The sequence below is a fragment of the Bos indicus x Bos taurus genome, chromosome X (genome assembly GCF_003369695.1).
Source record: "Bos indicus x Bos taurus breed Angus x Brahman F1 hybrid chromosome X, Bos_hybrid_MaternalHap_v2.0, whole genome shotgun sequence".
Lineage (NCBI taxonomy): Eukaryota > Metazoa > Chordata > Mammalia > Artiodactyla > Bovidae > Bos > Bos indicus x Bos taurus.
In genome coordinates this window covers 129,490,883-129,506,446 of record NC_040105.1, presented here as the reverse complement: position 1 = coordinate 129,506,446, position 15,564 = coordinate 129,490,883, and the positions used below count along the sequence as shown (strand labels likewise).

At 44.1% G+C, this 15,564-nt stretch overlaps 1 protein-coding gene across 3 annotated transcripts in view; it reads right to left on the bottom strand.

Annotated features, from left to right (window-relative positions):
* The window catches only part of HS6ST2 (heparan sulfate 6-O-sulfotransferase 2), a 490,102-nt gene that overhangs the window by 46,670 nt on the left and 427,868 nt on the right, over positions 1–15,564 (bottom strand). The gene's annotated exons all lie outside the window — the stretch shown is intronic.

The following is a 15,564-nucleotide window of genomic DNA, read 5'->3' as shown; positions in this document are numbered from 1 at the left end:
ACGAAATAAATCACTAGGAAGGTCTGCTTAATCTCATCGGGTTAATAAACGCAGACAAATTAATCACTGGAAGGTAAACAAAGAGGAATAATTGATTGGAGGCTTCTTGATTACTTTATTCTATTTTCTTTATCAAACTATTTTTACCATTATCTTCAATTCAGCTACTCTGCCTTGAAATTATTACTTTACTTCATCTTCAGATTTCCATGGAAACCAATTCAAAGCCCTTTTCCCCACTTGATGATGTGTGGAATTATTTATCCTGATTTCATCAGAAAGATTTTTTTTTTTGTTAGTAAGATCTACGTCAGCATAACCTTTTATGAAAAGTGAAGGTAAAAAAGAAAAATGCATAGCTTGGCTTTCAGTGAGTAGAATAGAGCCTTCCAAGGGCACAGAATATTGTTTGAGAGAATGTCAAAGAACTTTCCAGATATTTATGAATCTTTTAAGTATATCAGAAATAGGTCTCTACAAAGAGCTGTATTTAAATGTGGGGTGAGGTTGGGTTGGGGGGTCACAAAAGGTATTCTGCCTCACATCCATCAGCTTTAAGTGACTCCATGCATGTGGTTGGAACAAGAGATAACCATGGGTTCCTGGTGATAGAAACTGCCTGCCATGCAGGAGACCTGGGTTCAATCCCTGGATCCAGAAGAGCTGTTGGAGGAGGGCATGGCTACCACTCCAATATTCTTGCCTGGAGAATCCCATACATAGAGGATCCTGGCAGGCTACAGTCCATAGGATCACAACAAGTCGGACACGACTTAGCAACTAATACTCCCAGTAACTGCCAAGATGATCCAGGTGTGTGTGGGCACAGGGCTAATAAAACAGATAGCTAAAGTTCCAGCAGGTAGGATTGTGTCCAGGAGGGCCTCAAAGCAGTTCTTCGAAGTGGGAGTCACCGAGGTGAGCTCTGATCCTTCTGCTGGAGTGAGTGGCTCCGGACAGTGGCCACATAGTCTGTCTCAGAGGAGGTGTCAGAAGTCCACTGAGGCAGTGCTGAAGAACTCATGCAGTGCTGCTCCTGCTTATCCATGCTGACTTCCTGCCAAAGAACTTCTTAACTGTCCCATACCAGCTACCATTGGCATTCAGAACCTCGCTCAGAAACGAAGTGATAACACCAAACAACTGGACAAAAGATTGGAACTCAGAAGAATTCTAACCTGTCTCTTCCAGAAGGCTGCTGATGTGTCATGTGAGGGATGAATATGCTGTGTGTTGCAAAATTCAAGCAGGTCTCAATTCCACACTCTGCTCATTGGCCACTGAGTCTTCCTCCTCCCAGCCTCTCACTCAAACAGAAGGCAGTGGGAAACTTTGCTAAAAACCTTTGAAAACAAAGACCCTTTTGATCTTGCAGGCTGCTAGGCTCAGAGGAGGTGGTCATTTAACACCCTGTTCCCCCAAGTCACTAAGTTCATGCATTCTTGTTCTTTTGAGTAAAAGACACCCATCCCCACTGCTGTAGTCCCAAATCTTTTTGCCTTTCATACTGTTCACGGGGTTCTCGCAGCAAGAATACTAGAATGCTGGTAAAGATTGAAGGCAAAAGAAGAAGGCAGCAGAGGATGAGATGGTTGGATAGCATCACTGCTTCAATGGACATGAACTTGAGCAAACTTCGGGAGATAGTGAGGGACATGGAGGCCTGGCGTGCTGCAGTCCAAGTGGTCGCAAAGAGTCGGACAGAACTTAGCAACTGAACGACAACAACAAATTCCCAAACCTGTGCGTTAGGAGCCAAGGCTCCTTTAAAATTATGACAAGTGACCATGTTTAAGGTCAATGCAGGGCATCACAGGACATCAGGAAAAGCTGTCAGCTGCCTTATTATTGTTAACTGCTGCTCTGGAGGTGGGGGTGGTGGTCCTGGAGCAATTGTCCTTTAAGTGATGGAAATAAGGACTCCTCTGACCTACTGCCAAATCCTGCAAGTGTAGATTGGAGGGGGAATAAACACAAATACTTTCTCAGAAAAATTGCAGATGGGAGGCAAGGCACCAAGACTAAGGATGAAAGTAATCAAAAATTCAAAGTATTTGTTTCATGCCAGCAGCAGAGATCCACTGACAGGGGCAAAAGGGAAAGGGAAAGGAAAAGTCACTCAGTGGTGTATGACTGTGACCCCATGGGCTGCCACCCACCAGGCTCCTCTGTCCATGGGGTTCTCCAGGCAAGAATACTGGAGTGGGTAGCCATTCCCTTCTTCAGGGGACCTTCCTGACCCAGGGATCGAACCCAGGTCTCCTGCATTGCAGGAGGATTCTTTACTAGCTGAGCCACCAGGGAAGCCCAACAGTGGCAAAATGAACCTGAAATTGGGGGAGGGACGAGCAGAACAGTGGTAGGCTTGGATCCTTGGAGTTTAATTTTGTAGATGTATCAATACTAAGGACTGTTGTATAGAAAGGCTGGCTGAACATTGAGGGGAAAGAGCCATCGTTCTTCCTCAAAGTTCCAAGCTAGGTAGGTAAGTCTGGACAAGATGCTATGATTTTGAAACTTTGAGAAAGAAAGACCCTGAGTTTTCCAGAAGTGATCCAAGAAAGAGAAAGACAAAATTCTGCAACTGCAAACTGAGAGCCTCAGAGATCTGGAAAAACATGGGTGGACAACCCAAAGATGAAGATGCTACCAAGGATACTGACCATGGAAGGAAACATCTGGTAATCCCAAGGGCTTACAGGAATAAGTCCTGCCTGCTTCTAGGCTATATGGGTGATAATTTGGGGGTATATGAGGTTCTAGAGGGCTGCCTGAGATTACAGCCAGTTTCCAATTTATACTTCTGGAACAAGAGCACCCCAGCCATCATTATTTTGTCTGTCTCTAGACCACTTGTCTGAAGAAGGAAATGGCAACCCACTCCAGTGTTCTTGCCTGGAGAATCCCAAGGATGGGGGAGCCTGGTGGGCTGCCGTCTACAGGGTCGCACAGAGTCGAACACGACTGAAGCGACTTAGCAGCAGCAGCAGCAGCAGCAGCAGACCACTTGTCAGACCTTTTGACTTTCATCTCTTCTTTGGATCTTAAAAGCTATGGCCCGAAATCCCAGAGGGCATGGATCCAGGCTTCTCCCACTCCTCAGGAGAAAGCTGTCTTCTTCAGAGGGTAAGATTCTTTCCTCTCTCCCTCCCAATCCAGCCTCCTCAAAGACGTATGAACACAATTCCAGGTGAGCCCCTGATAGGAAAATGTAATGAATGCCAGCACTCTCTCTGCTTGGTTGGCTGTCCATGAAGTATCAAGTAAATCATTTTCCACAGGCTGCACAAATGCCTCCACCACCAGAAAAGTGGGAAAAATCCTGCAATATTATGCACATTGTATTCAGGTGGGAAAACTATGACTAACCCAACTCTTCAGCATTTTCAAAGTGTTTCTGATTGAATAATTTGATGCTGAAATGGCATCCAGTGTTCTTCACCCAAAATGGCAATCAGATCCACTCCAATCTGGATTTTTTTGTAGGTCAGAGAGGTATTTGAGGGCGAAGAACCTAGCAGTTCAAACGTACTTGACTCACTTTCTTGGTGGGTGGCATACAGCAACTTCTGCATTTCTTGTAGTAATTTGTAAGCTGTTTTTGAAATTAATTCATCTCAGATCTATGAGAAATAGTTGTGTTGCTCTAAGTACAACAACACTGAAATTTTAAAAATGAAATTTCAGGGTCCTAGGAAATCGAAATACTATTTCAGAAGGAGAGTTGGGCTATAATACTCATTGTCTACTATCTTTTATTTGGCACTTAGCATGTGGTACCTGTAGACCTACAGTGTTTTTTATTTTTTACTGTTTTTCTGTCTCTGCAACTAGCTCTTAAGAGGACGCTTTAAAAACATTTGTTAAACAAATAAATGAAAAGGCTGCATTTTGGCTCAGTGAAAGAGTTCTGTGATTGATTATTGATGTCTGGCACCAGTGTGAGAGAAGGAAGTGGTGACATACCAATCCCATATGTTCTATCCCTAAAGAAGAATGATCTGGGAAAACTGGATTCCAGTTACTGATGGTTGATCATCACGCGAATCACAAAGACAGGTAAGCTTAGAAAGGATGCTCAAGCAAAAAACTCTGTTGCATTTGTATGGCTTTCAGTGTTTTTCCAGTGTGTGTTCTTATAAGTGGTAACAGAAATGAAACCCAAGCTGTACTTCAGGGGTTACTTCAGGTCTCTCTTCGGAAATGGTAGCTAGTCTTTGCTCCCTAGAAATGACCCTCAGCTCCTTAGAACTCCCAGGAAAAAGAGATGTGCTTAAAAAATACAGACTCTACCAAGGATAGAAGCTCTCATCTAGTATTCTTTCCAAAAGGTGCTTGAGTCCTCTCTACAGCCTATCACCCCACCACGTGGTTGTCATTTGCAGCCCTTTAAATCATGATTGCTTCCCCATGAAAGCCTGCTTTTCTATTTTCTAAGAGGCTCACATTGCTGAAGTATTTTTGCCCTTGTCCTGCTACTAAGCAAGACGCCTCTTCAAATATTGATTTCCTTTAATTAGAGCTGATGAGGCTTCTTCATTTCATTTTTTTGTCTTTCTAGGTTATGTCCTGAGTGCTTTTCTTTCTTGGCTCTGAACTTTTCATTTTCTTCTACCTGAAGTGTCTAGAGGGGAGTCCATACCTCTTTAAAGCATCCTCTTCTCATGATCTATGATTTCTGTTAATCATCAAGCAAAAAAAGTTCAGTTCTCTAAGCTGTGCTTTCCTTTAGCTTCCTCCCCTAGGTTCCCTTTGCTTAACTATGGGCAATGACTGAGGGTCTTGAGACAAGAGAAAAGCTCATCTTTATTGCTGTGAAGCCCGGTGTGGGGGTGATCTCTCAGAGGCAACCTTAGGTGTTCAAAGCACTTACTCAGAAATCTTGCATTCTAATCCTGGCTGCCAGGAAGGCATATGACTTCCTTGTGTCTTAGGATCGTCATCTCTAAAGCGGAGGGCATTCAGCTGATCAGGCAAACCATTCACACAGAAGTTCACAATTACTTTACTTTGCAATTGCAGAGCTCTTGCAAAGGCACCCGGGACACTCGCATTATCTTGCCCTCTCCCCCTCCATGAACTTCTCACTCTCACAACTCACCACAGGGGCATTGGGGACAGGAGCAAGAAGCTTATAGATTATTGTTGTTGTTTTGCTCTCTTCACCTCTTGACACCTGCTGTTTCTGCCCAGGGAAAGCGGTTGCATCCCTGAATGCCTCACTGGGATCAAGAAAGAACATTAGTCACTTCCTAAATTATATTGTCTCTTCGTCTCAGCTGGCTATTCACCTAAGTCTTTACCAAGGGCTTGGACATTGGCTACAGACTGTCAGAGAGACCACTGGAACTGTGTCCTACCACGACTGAATTCACATCTAGTCCTGGGCTATTCTATCAGATAGGGGATTGAGAAGCAAAAAAAAAAAAAAAAAAAGAATCATAGTTCTGGTACTGGATGGTTTAGGGTGATTGAGACCTGAAATATGATGGGACCTTGGACCAGAATGATCATTATGGGGATGAAAAGAAGGAAACCCTGCACAGCATAGCAAAAGGAAATGACTGAACTTGAGAAGTGACTCATCTGGAGAATGAGAATAAAGTCTTCAAGAAAGCTGATGAGAAAGTTGGAAGCTGAATGCCTGGGAAGACAGAGGTGCCAGTGAAAGAGACAGATTAGTTGGGAGGGGCATCTGGGCCAGAGAGGAAGATGATGGATTTGGTCGGGAGCCTATTGAGTTGGGGTGTTGAGGGACAGTGTCTAGCAGGCAATTAGAGCGATGGCACTGCAACTCAAGAATAAAGACAGGGTCAGATGTGCAGTCATGTCTCCCACATGAGAGTCAAGGTGGTGATGGGACAGCAATACAATGAGTGGATATTTGGGATGAGGGACAGCCTGGACCACAATCTGCTTTCTTCCACCCCAGTTTGTGATGATTTACAAGTGGGTTACAAAGTCTTATATGCCAGGAGATATAAGTGAACTGTGTCAGTTCACTTAGTTATATAGAGTTCAATGCTAAAGTTAATGAGAGACTGCAGCCCTTGAGCCTTCTGCAGGCCACTGATTTTCTTCATCCTGCCCCTATAGGCTGCTTGTCCCTATCCTCTTAGCCCAGCCAGACTGCTTAAAGGTCACAAGGGGAGAGGTGGGTGGCATCACTGTCAATCCATTCTCATAACAACAACACCTGACAAAGTACCTCCCAGGCTGCTGTCACCTTGGTATAAGGAGGGCAGCCTGGCAGAGAAGCAAAACGCAGCTGTAAACTTGGCTTCACTTGCAGCTCACATATCTTCCTCTTTGCTTCCCTCTTGCAAGGCCTCACCACATGGCAGGGACTATACCTCCCATCGATTGAGCTAAAATCCTCTCCTATTTTTCACTGTGATTCCCTTCCCTTTTCCTGTGCTCAGCCTTTGCACTGTGCCCCACTAACTGGCACCCTTAGTCACCCTTTCTGAGCATCCTTAATGGTACAAAGAGGACACAGCCAGTGATGTCACCCCAGTTGGGGGTGGGGACAGCCTGCCTGGGAGCAAGTCAAGAGCTTTGCCCTTGCAGAGCTTAAGTACAACAGACCTCCTGAGTTGAGCTGAGTTCTGGAGGGTAATCTTTAAAGAACTGTGGCCATGACCTTTCCCACATCGAGGCAAGCCTTGGCCTGGAGCTCTTGGTCTGCAGCCTACCCACTGAATCACCGGCCTTCTCTGAGTCCCAGTCTCCTCATCTGCAAGTCCTACTTCTTAAGGCCACAGCATAGTTTTGCAAACTATAAATCTTTAAATAATGTATTTGCTCAAAAACATTTACTGTGTGTTTTCTGTGTGCCCTTCATCGTGCTGGGCCTTGGGGATATATTGATGAGTGGGATAAGTTTCTGCCCTCAGGCAGCCCAAAGGCCAGTGCAGGAGGTTAGTGTATTAATTGTTACAAAACAATACCACAACTCCAGTATTCATGCCTGGAAAATCCCATGGACCAAGGAGCCTGGTGGGCTACCATCCATGGGGTCGCAAAGAGTCAGACACGACTGAGCGACTTCTGTGTTTTTGAAGCTCAAAGGGATATGGGTCACTGAAAAGGATATAAACCAGGGCAGAATTTCTTAAAGAAGTAACAGATTAGTTAGTTACAACATCAAGATAAATGGAATTGAAACAGAGATGCTACCAAGAGAGTTGGGCAGTACTGCTTAAATAATGCTCAAGAGTTTGTATTCTTAAATTGTTTCCTCTTGAGAGAAGATGAGCAGCCCTGGGCCCACTCAGCTCTGCCTTTTCTGTTCCCCACTTTGGTTGTGTGTTGTCACTTTCAGAATTGCACCTTTTTCACCTTGTCATAGTAGCTGCCAAAGTGTGTTTTTATAAACATGGGGTTCTAGAGTGCTGGCTTCCTGGGGCAGAGGAGAGAAAGAAATGTGTGTTGTACAAAATCAGTACGTTCATATGTTTAATAAAATAGTTCTATTATTGAAAAAAAAAACAATACCATATACCAGATGGGACAAAGCAAGTGTGAAAAAAATATTGAGTTGGCCAAAATGTTTGGGATTTTCTGTACATCTTATGGAAAAACCCAAATGAAATTTTTGGCCAACCCAATACCAGGGAAATAAACCAGACAGTAGCCACCTATGCTTAGGAGAACCAGGGAAGGCAAAAGTAAAGTTGAATCACTAATACACAAATGACGAGTTTTGATTTGTGTTAACCTACCTTCCAACAGAGACATTACTTTGCCAACAAAGGTCCGTCTAGTCAAGGCTATGGTTTTTCCAGTGCTCATGTATGGATGCGAGAGTTGGACTGTGAAGAAAGCTGAGTGCCGAATAACTGATGCTTTTGAACTGTGGTGTTGGAGAAGACTCTGGAGAGCCCCTTGGACTGCAAGGAGATCCAACCAGTCCATCCTAAAGGAGATCAGTCCTGGGTGTTCTTTGGAAGGACTGATGCTTAAGCTGAAACTCCAATACTTTGGCCACCTCATGTGAAGAGTTGACTCATTGGAAAAGACCCTGATGCTGGGAGGAATTGGGGGCAGGAGGAGAAGGGGACGACAGGTGATGAGATGGCTGCATGGCATCACCGACTTGATAGACATGAGTCTGGGTGAACTCCGGGAGTTGGTGATGGACAGGGAGGCCTGGCGTGCTGTGATTCATGGGGTCGCAGAGTCAGACGCAACTGAGTGACTGAACTGAACTGAACTGAACCTTCCAACGGTGGCTCCGAGACTTAGATGTCAGCATTACCTGGAGAACTTGTAAAACCCAAATGGCTGGGTTGGACCCCCAGTCTCTGATTCAGCATGTTGAGGAAGTTCCCAGGTGATGCTGACATAGCCAGCCTATGGAGCACATTTTGAGAACCAGTACCTCATGGCTTCTTGGCCTTTTGGCTAAGATCAGGCAGGCAGAACCACTGCCTCACAAGACACATGAGAAAGCCACACTCAGCAGCCACCGAGGGGTTACAATCTGCCAGATGCATTGGCCCTGTTTTCCAGGCAACATGATTAGACTCTTCTGGATGAAACGTCTCTGCCACCCCGCTGTGCTGCTCCTGAGTCAGCAAAGAGGCAGCCACAAAGGGCTGCCGACATCCAGCCCTGGAGAAGCTCGTCTTTCCTGAGGAAGTGGCAATTACTGCAAACGCCACAGAGTGGAGCTCAGAGCAGGTGAGAGAAAAATTGGATCTGACAGCATTAATTGAGCTTGAAGTTTTATGTACTGAAAATGATCTGGCATAATTAAAAATTCACAACTGGAGTCTAGCTGGTGAGCATTATACATTAGGGAGTCCCTAAGAGGAGGCCAGAAAGGTCTCAGTGAACTTTTAGGAAACCTAAAGAGGCCAATTACCGTGGCAGGAATTAGCACACAGAGAAAAAAGAGAAGTCCATTCATTTCTTCAGAAGTGTGATTCTGACTTTATACTTCAGAATGACGTGAACCAAGGCTGTGGCCATTGCGGCAGGCAGGAACTGATCATTTATTCATTTCCTTTTCCTTGGTGAACAATTACTTTGTTTTGACTTTCTACTAACTCTGTTCTTACGGTATTTTCAAGAATGCTCACTCTGCCTGCATGTTATATATTAAACTGTTTGAGGACAATGGAGTAAATTGAGTAAATTGTGTTCCTATATGTTCATAAAGTTAATTTCTTGAGATACCCGTCATACAGAAGGTTTTCAATACCTGCTGACTGCTAAGCATCCTGATAAACGTGGCTTCTGACATATGTTTGTTGAATAGAACAGACTAACCCATATGAAGTTAGAGGTTTGGTAACAGACTCATGTGCCTTTCATTTTTTGTTCAAATGACTATATCAGACTGCACTGTAGGCTTACAAACACGGTAAGACTATTGCAGTGCCATTTCTCGGCTCCAGTGCCCACAGATACGAACTTAAGCAGACTCAAACCAGCAGGAATCAGCACTTTGGAGAATGGCATTGCCAAATGAATTGAAGGCAACTCTGAAGTTGTGGGAAGAGCATGGGTGCTGAATCAGGCAGATGTGGGGTTGCCTTCTGTCTCTGTAATAGCTAGAGGATCTTGGACAGGTTGGGTGACGGAGGCGGGGTTGCTCCTGCCTAACCAAGGCCTCTGATCTTAACACTGGGGATTCAGGGTACCAATTCTCTAGCTATGTGTTGGAATTCAAAGCCAAGAGCATTCAAATATACTTTTGTGGCTGAACTCCACATCTTAAGAGCTTTCTAAAGGGGTGATTGTATTCAAGATTTCAAAGTGGTGCGAGTGGTAAAGAACCCACCTGTCAATGCAGAAGATTTAAGAGACACAGGTTGGGAAGATCCCTGGGAGGAGGGCGTGGCAACCCACTCCAGTATTCTTGCCCGGCGAATCCCATGGACAGAGGAGCCAAGAGTCAGACACGACTGAAGTAACTTGGCGCACAGCACACACAGGCGCTGATTGTATTCAACATGTGAAATTGCAGCTGGCTCCTTAGACATAAAGTGGGAGGGCCATGTCCACAAGGTGTCGAAAGTGCTTTCTGGACTAGTTAGGAAAGAAAAGTTCTCTCAACTCTGCTCTAGAATGTCTCTTTATAGCACTGTATCTGTAAACCAAAGGTTTTCACACATTTCTCTTCATTTATATTGAGAAGGACAGTTTAAGACTCAAAAGTATTTCCATTTTCAAACTGCTCAAGCATCACCCATTCAGGGATCACATATCTGTGTGAACGCATGCTGTTTCTAAGTAGGGGCTCTTTTACCGATGTCATCTGTTCTGTGATGCATATAGGCAACTTCTAACTTGCTTTTCTGAGTGAAATCCAACAATCAGCTTCTTTCTATTGTGTTCCAATTTGGAAATCTGAGCATTATTCTACTGTGTATGTTCATGGAAGATTAAAACACTAAAAATTCATGGAAACAAATCTTGTTCTCCGTCACTCATTAATCACTGTTAAATGCTAGGTCTTGTATAATTTATAATAATATACTTCTTTCCACGAATATGAGTGTTTAATAACAGTCTAGTCTGACACAGAACACTTAGCTAAGCCAAAGATTAAGATGAAGGCTCTTTATTGAACATACCCCACTCCAGGCAAGGGAAAGACTCAGAAATATGGAGCTAGAAGGGTCCTCAGAGAGAAGAAAGTAAGGTTCAGAGAGGAGAATGGATGGATCCAAGGGAGATATCCAAGGAGGGACATTGAGTTAATGAGAAAATTTGCTGGCACCTGCAACACTGGGCCACGCCCCTACAGAACACAGAACAAGGCAGGAAGGCTTGGGACCCAAGAGGAGGTAAACATGAATGAACTGTGGCTCTATTTGCCAAAATAAGTAGTACAAGAAGCAGGATGGGGAGGAAATCTCTGAGAGTGGGGAGAGTATGTGGAAGGAGATGAGAGGTTTGATTTGGGGTCATGCTGAGATTTATGTGCCTGTGGGACACAAACTGACAGCTGGATCTGTGGTTGCAAAGCTTAGTTACATATACCTCAGCTGGAGCATGGTCTCCAGAGGTTTTGGAGTCTTCAGCATACTGGTGGTATTTGAAAATCTTAAAGTAGAATTGGTTATACAGGGAGAGTATGTAGAATGAGAAAAGAAGAGCCTGGGAAGAAGATTAAGAAGAACAATCCAGAATGGAGAAAGCAGGCTCATGCAAACCAAAGGAGAAACTGCATCTGGAAGCATGGATGTTGCAGTCATAAGAGACGCATTTGCTGATGGTAAGACAGTCTTGCCTTTTGGGTTTCCACCTGCTCCATGTTGCTTTCTCCTAGCGCACTTTTCTAATTAGTTGTGGTATTGCATTGGTTATGCTGTCCTTTATAATGCCAAGAGTATTTGATAGAGGAGAAGCCTTCTTGATCGCATGCAAACTGTTCTCATCAATTCCTGGAAAAGATGATGCGAAGTATGCTGAAGGAAGCATCTTGTGCCAAACAAATCCATAATTTTCAGCTTTAGACATATTTTTTCAGTCTGTCCTCACTTATCGAAACAAAGGTCAATAAAAACAGAAACTGTTTTAGTGCCTAACCCAGATGAAGCAACTGTATGAAAGTTTATACAAATATAGTTACAATCTCCCAAAGAGTACTAGTCTGCTTTTCATTATTGTTCCTGTTGTTTGTTTCGTCTATTATGCACAAAATCAGAAATGAGCCTTAGTGCTCCCCCCTTGGCTTTAAAAGGAAATCTTGACTCTGGAATAATCAGAATTCAGGTCGACCATATGGCAAGACCCACATGTTTTACACTTGGGAAGGCCTGGGCTTCCTGGGAATCCTGATAGCATCTCTGTCACCTCTTTGTAACATAGGTTCTGTGCTTTGAAATAATGGCCCTCTAGTTCAAGACAGCAACTAAACAGTCAATTTACTATTAACAAATTCTTTAAACCTATACAAACTGGGTGTCCATATATTTCTCCACAGCAAACACTGAAATCACAGTGGAAGATCTCACTGTCTGGGAGCACTTCTTGGCTTAGGGAAAACAGAGACATGGAGAGGTAGAAAACGACAGTGATAAAAACATGAAAGGCACAAATGAAGCTTATTACTGGAAAGTCTAACCCAATGTTCATAACAGCAATATTTATAGTAGCCTGGACATGGAAGCAACCTAAATGCCCATTAATGGAGGAATGGATACAACAGAATATTACTCAGTCATAAAAGAGAATGAAATTGGGTCATTTGTATTGATGTGGATGGACCTAAAGCCTGTCATACAGAGTGAAGTCAGAAAGAGAAAAATATCGTATATTAATGCATATATGTGGAATCTAGAAAACTGATACAGATGAACTTATTTGCAAAGCAGAAATAGAGACACAGATGTATAGACAAATGTAAGGATTCCAAGGGGGGGCAGAAGGTGGGGTGGGATGAATTGGGAGATTGGGATTGACATACATACAGTACTATGTATAAAATAGATAACTAATGAGAACCTACTGTATACCACATGAGACTCTACTCAGAGTTCTGTGGTGACCTACTGTGCTGTGCTGTGCTTTGTCGCTTAGTTGTATCTGACTCTTTTCGACACTATGGACTGTAGCCTGCCAGGCTCCTCTGTCCGTGGGGATTCTCCAGGCAAGAATACTGGAGTGGGTTGCCATGCCCTCCTCCAGGGGATCTTCCCAACCCAGGGACTGAACCCAGGTCTCCCATATTGCAGGAGGATTCTTTACCATGTGAGCCACCAGAAAAGCCCGGTGGTGACCAAAGGAAATCCAAAAAAAAGGGGATATATGTATATGTATAGCTGATTTACTTTGCTGTACAGCAGAAAGTAACAACGCTGTAAAGCAAGTATATTCAATAAAAAATAAATAAATAAATGAAGCAAAGAACAAAGTCCTTGTGAAAAATGTTCTCCATACTTGCCAGGAACAAGGGCGATTGGGAGATCTTCCCTACTATGGGAAGATCCTGCCCTCTTCCTTACTTCCCTCAACCTTGTGAGAAATTGACTGCCTTCACTCTGTTATTGATGCTGCCTATGAAGGGATGCCAAGAATGTTAAACCGTATTAAGCCACTTCCAGATCCGTCAATGGGGAATAGATGGGTCAGAACACCCCAGCAATGGGTTGTAAAGAGTGACTCCAGATATGCTCTGAAGGGCCAGAACCTTCCTTGGAGTTCAAGAATGTCAGTTAATCACCATGCTCTTGGGAAATAGACCAATCCTTCAGACTGCATCTCGAAGGGTTAGGGGGACCCTGAAAGTAGCATAGTAGATTCCAAAGAGGGAAAACAGAGTTGACACTTAAAGGGAAACAAGATGGTATTTCTCTGAGGGAAACCCACAGTGGGGAAGAGAGGCACCCAGATAGATGCATAAAAGGGATACGAACGATCCTTTGTGGTTTGGGGCAAAATAAATGTATTTTCTAAAGCCGTTCCATGCTTCTCCTGGGACTCTTAGAATTATGGATTTTGTGACCTTGTCTGCTCTATGCTAATTGTGTTTTCCTTTTATTTTTCTCAGTGTGATTTATTAATGTTACCTTTGATATTCTCAGCTTGTCTGAGGCTTATGGGAGGGTCGTTCAGCATGAAAGTGAAAGAAACTCAAGAGGGAGATGAAACCCCAGAAGCCAAGTGACCCTCTTACTCTCAAAAAGTTTTGCTGTTCTTTCTTTCTTTGAAATCTCCCTCAGGAGCTCTTGTTCTACTCATTTCTTATAGGCCTGGCTAGGACTGCTGTTTAGATTAAGGGGACATAGCCTTTACCGCTGGCTTGCCAGGATGTCAAAACTGAGCCAGACCTTGTCAACGCACATTGTCCAGCTGCCTATGGTTCCAGAGCAAGATTATCCATGGCCCATGTGAGACCATGAACTCCAGGGACTCAATAGCTTGCAGGCCTGGGCCCTGACCCATCCAATTTTGGTTTCTGGGCATGGTATAGAGTCTGTTTTCCTGGACAACATCTTTTCTGGAACAGACTGTCCCTTTCAATAAATGAGCAGATAGACCGGAGTCAATTTTCAATTCTGTCAATTGATGGCCACAAACTGAAAGTCAAGGAGAGCACCAACAACAGCAATCCTCGTATCAGTAATTGCCACAGGGCAGCGATGTCCATGCTGAAAGGTTCTGGTTTAAGTGGAAATTTCATTCTTGGCAGTTTTATACAACTGGCTCCAGAGATAAGGAAAAAACAGGGAGGTGAACACTGCTCTATGTACCCTTGCCACTTTTTCTGATATTTGCAGGCATCTAGAATTACGATGAAAGATTTATATAGGAGAAAAGCATCAAAGCTAGGGTGGAAATAAGGGCTGTGACTAACAGAAACACAGTTTATTGCAAGAAGCCCAAGGTCAGAGTTAGCAGCATGGGCCAGGGAGAATGCAGGTTGGTGTTAGACCATCGCAGGCTAGGCCACAACAAAGTTTTTTTTGTCGTTTATAACCAACCACTATTCTAAATTAAAACTAGCTTCTCCTAAGGTACACCTATAATATGACCCTGGGAAAAAAACAAGATCAAGAAAAATATTTTAAAAAGGGAGACAGACTCATTCTCAAAATCTTGGACAGGATGATTTTTGACATTGAGTTTCAGGAGCTCTGAGTTTCCTAGCAACCAAGGTCATAAGGGAAACAAGTTGAATAACAGCATTCTCAACTTGTGATAAAAAGGAAGGGCAACATTTTGTCAGGGGAGTCAAACTTACTCCTGGTGTTGAGTCTAAGAAGCACAAATTTCTTTGGAAATACAGAAGTGTTTCTAGAGGACAGTGTCTTATGTAGACCTTTTAAAAAGTCAAGTTGAGAAGAATATAATTTCCAGACTAAAATTCATGTTTAGCAGCTGAGGAGATCATGTTAGAAGGTAAGCCACTGGCAGCCACACCATTAGCTTAGCTGCCTGTGGGTGGCTGCCATTGGCTTACCTTCCTGTTGACCTAACCAGATACTGGGGGAGAGGGAGGAAAACGGAGAGGCAAGCATTTGAACGTGGACCCTAGACCCGTGGTTACCCAAACCACCTGCTTACTGGACTGCAGAAAAGATAGATCCCATTGAGTCATCTGTGTCATGGCTATGCTTCCCTGCTGCTGCTGCTGCTGCTAAGTTGCTTCAGTCATGTCCGACTTTGTGCGACCCCATAGACGGCAGCCCACCAGGCTCCCCGGTCCCTGGGATTCTCCAGGCAAGAACACTGGAGTGGGTTGCCATTTCCTTCTCCAATGCATGAAAGTGGAAAGTGAAAGTAGGAAGTCACTTGGTTGTGTCCGACTCTCAATGACCCCTTGGATTGCAGCCCACCAGGCTCCTCCGTCCATGGGATTTTCCAGGCAAGAGTACTGGAGTGGGGTGCCATTGCCTTCTCCGATGCTTCCCTGGTACAGCTCAACTGCCTGGATCCTGCCCCGACCTCAGCTGCTGTATCTGCTGTCGACATCCTTTTCGGAGCCAGGGAGACAGCCGAAATCTGCAGAGAAGCCCTTCTTCCAGTTTGCCTTGGGCTTCTCTCTTTGTTCAGGATGCCTAAGGCATTGCTCTCCTGTCAAACTCGATCACCCATTCTCTTTCA